A 3173-nucleotide genomic window follows, 5' to 3' on the forward strand; every position below is an offset into this window, starting at 1 on the left:
GACCTAACTCAGAGCGCTGGTACCACTGCCAGTGCCCCTACCACTATGGTTTGTAAAGGAAGCAGCATAGCTTGGTTCCACCCCCATACAGGTAAGGCCTTACCGATCAGGGGTTTTTTCACTTGCGAATCTACATTCGTGATTTATTTGATCAAATGCCCATGCAGCTTGGCCTATGTGGGTGAGACTACACAAGCGGTTCGGGACAGGGTATCCCAACACAAATCCACTATCCGATGCAAAAAGACCCACCTTCCTCTTCCACACTATTTCATTGAGAAAAATCATAACATCTCCCAACTTAGATTCCAGGTTCTGGAGCAGATAGACCCCCTGAGGAGGGGCCAGAACCACATTAAAATGCTTAAAAGAAGGGAAGCATTCTGGATTTTTACACTACAGACCCTAGAACCAAAGGGATTGAATAGGGACTATGATGTTTCAGCTTTTTTATAACATGCTATGTACATAAATGTGAAGCTTTTGCATGTTTTGTTATATGACATCCTGCTTACCAGTGTAATTTTGTTTTTAATTATTTGTGCTTTCTCTTGTTCCTTTGTAGAACCGTTAATGTCATGTCACGCACTGAGCACTGGTGTCACCTCACAAGGTAGAGTATTTTTGTGCTATACTCCAAGATATACTGTTGTTACTGCCCTTATATTAGGGCTTTGCCGCCACTCCTGCAGTGCTTATTTAGGTCCATCCGGCTAATATAGATGTCACCACTCATCCTTGAGCTGAGCACTGCCCATTTTTCTGCACACAGATCCTCTATCTCTCATCACATTAATAGCACTTCCCAGCCTGCACACAGTGCTGGCTCCAGGTTCACAGCTGGCCTCGGATTTCATCTGCGCAAGCGCGGTCCCTTAGCCCAGCATAGCCACAGCGCAGGCCCCATACATTCAGTTTCTCTGCCTTTCAACATAGAGCCTGGTTCGCGCATGCGCGGCTTTGTTAACCGCGATCACGTGACCGCTATGACGCGGCGGGTCACATGACCCACCTCGAGCGCGCATTTATACCCGGAAGCACCGCTGTTTTTTAGCGGCCCCGGGATCTACTGCATCCCTTGCAGCTCAGCGCCATGGACTTGGAGACACCAGGTATAGTAGAGGCGATACGCACAGTAACCAACATTCCCAACCACTGATCACTAAGGACGCCATCCCTTTGTGCATTTATTTTCCCAGCGTCACCTCTCCTTGCGATTCGTCGCCTTACTTGGGCGCTTCATTTCAAGCACATCCTCCAGGACCATTGAGGTAATAAGGGTACATTATATCTACTTACCGACTCATGTGGCCTTTAAAATACTGTTCCTTTTCTAAAAACAAACCTTCCTTCCCCCTCTCCATACTCTCCAGGTGTGATCTCCCGGGTACAGTTTTGCGCAGGCCTTCTGGGCCCATATATCGTGCTATTTGGCTTCCAGGTACCGTGTATAGTGCCATATTTGGCACATGACTCTTAATCTTCACATCTCAGTAATAAGATTTGTCTTATGGGCACTGCATCATTTTAGGACATCCCCCTACTCGGTTGCTACACATATGGTGGCTTCTTTGTTTATAGTATTTGTGGTCATGTGCTGATACGTTTTTTTTTGCAGTGAACATCTGGGATCGACATTTGCGGTCCTTTATTCATGCTGTCATGTTTTTATTGTAGGTTTTCACCCTGCACTCTCGCTCCTAGCACCATGATCAAACGCCCAGGAGAATCACCTTATATTCAGTATCCTTTGGGGCAGTTAGACTGCACTCTCTACCTGCAGTCCTTCTATAGGGCTTGACATCAACTCCATGCTTCACATTTAATATTTTCCTTATCCACGTTCACAGCTTATAGCTTCTTTGTCAAGGTCCACGACTTACGGAGCACCAGTCCGGATTTGTTCTGTTCGCCACAGTTGTCACCTTCCATATAACCTGTGATATATTTTATTTTGAACAGAATTCATCACGATTTTGTATACATTTAAATGTGCATCATGTTACTTTTGTTTCTAAAACCTTTATGTTGTTTTGTATATATTGCAGTATTGTCAAAGATGTTTCTGATGAAGGTCTTGTGATTAGACCGAAAACGTTTAAACCTTTGAACTGGATGCACAAAATAAACAAAATGTTCATTTTCATCTTGTATAAGAATCTTTGAGTGCCAAGTGATTTGTTATCATAGCTTGGTATCAAAGTCATGTCTTTCATCTCTTCTAGCTCCATGTCATTCATGTACAAAGTACGACTGTTCATCTCTTCCAGAAAATTACCTGGCAAAAAATTCATTTGGTGAAGTATCTTCCTTAGCCCTAGAGGTATTATAGATTAAGTGACAAAGGGGAAGAATAAATGGGTGACACACTTGAAATTATACAATATAAATTGTTATGGCAGCAGAATTGTACTGAGCTAAATACTGACTCAATCTGATAGTGTCACTGTCAGAGGCTATATTACCCTACTTTTACCAAGATAGGTGTCTTCACCTCCTACTCACTAATACACTTACAGAGGCAAAGAAGTCCATGTGACCTGCATTTGGAATTATTGCTGGTGGTATGCCAGTTCTGCTGCTAGTGGCGCCTACATTTCTCACAGTGGTATGTTTTTTTCTTCTAGAACACTACTATGTCCATTGCCAGGGCCACTTTTTAAATTACCATACATATTTGACAAAGGAAAATTGCAAACTGCCATTGTAGTGACAAGTAAGCTGTAAGGACCAGTACGTTGCAGTCACCAGTACATTATGCCCAGTTCATGCTTCTGGAGACATACATCTGTAAATTAGGCGGGTTCCCATCACTACAGAAATGCCAAACATGTGGGCGCTAAATGTTTTTTAGGCACACTGGGGCTCAGGAGGGAGGAGGCATTTGGATTTGGGAGCGAAGAATTTGCTGACTTTCTTTTGGGGAGTGAGGAGCCATTTAGCTTTTCCAGAAACTTTGGGCTACCACTAATGTGGAAGTCCCCTATATTTCTGCTAACAGATGATGGACCTGAGTGAGGACTTACTTTTTTATGGTTTGAGTATAAGGTTTTATTGGAAACATTTTGCATAATGTTTGGAATCACATTTATCCGGCGCTCTATGCTGAGCACTTACTTTGGGGTTTCCATCTAAATCTCTGAGTGACGTGATTAATAATAATCTTATAATAA

General features: G+C 43.0%; 1 long non-coding RNA gene across 2 annotated transcripts; it reads left to right on the forward strand.

Moving 5' to 3' along the window:
• Positions 1-439: 439 nt before the first annotated feature.
• LOC143768901 (uncharacterized) lies at positions 440-2106 on the forward strand. 2 transcript variants are annotated; one of them, XR_013214109.1, is made up of 3 exons: positions 440-613; positions 1678-1743; positions 1851-2106. It is a non-coding gene; the product is annotated as an uncharacterized LOC143768901 (long non-coding RNA). The 2 variants fall into 2 exon arrangements; XR_013214110.1 differs by lacking the exons at positions 1678-1743; positions 1851-2106 and adding exons at positions 1200-1271; positions 1374-1432.
• Positions 2107-3173: the final 1067 nt, after the last annotated feature.

Source organism: Ranitomeya variabilis, chromosome 4, assembly GCF_051348905.1.
Source record: "Ranitomeya variabilis isolate aRanVar5 chromosome 4, aRanVar5.hap1, whole genome shotgun sequence".
NCBI classification, from domain to species: Eukaryota; Metazoa; Chordata; class Amphibia; order Anura; family Dendrobatidae; genus Ranitomeya; species Ranitomeya variabilis.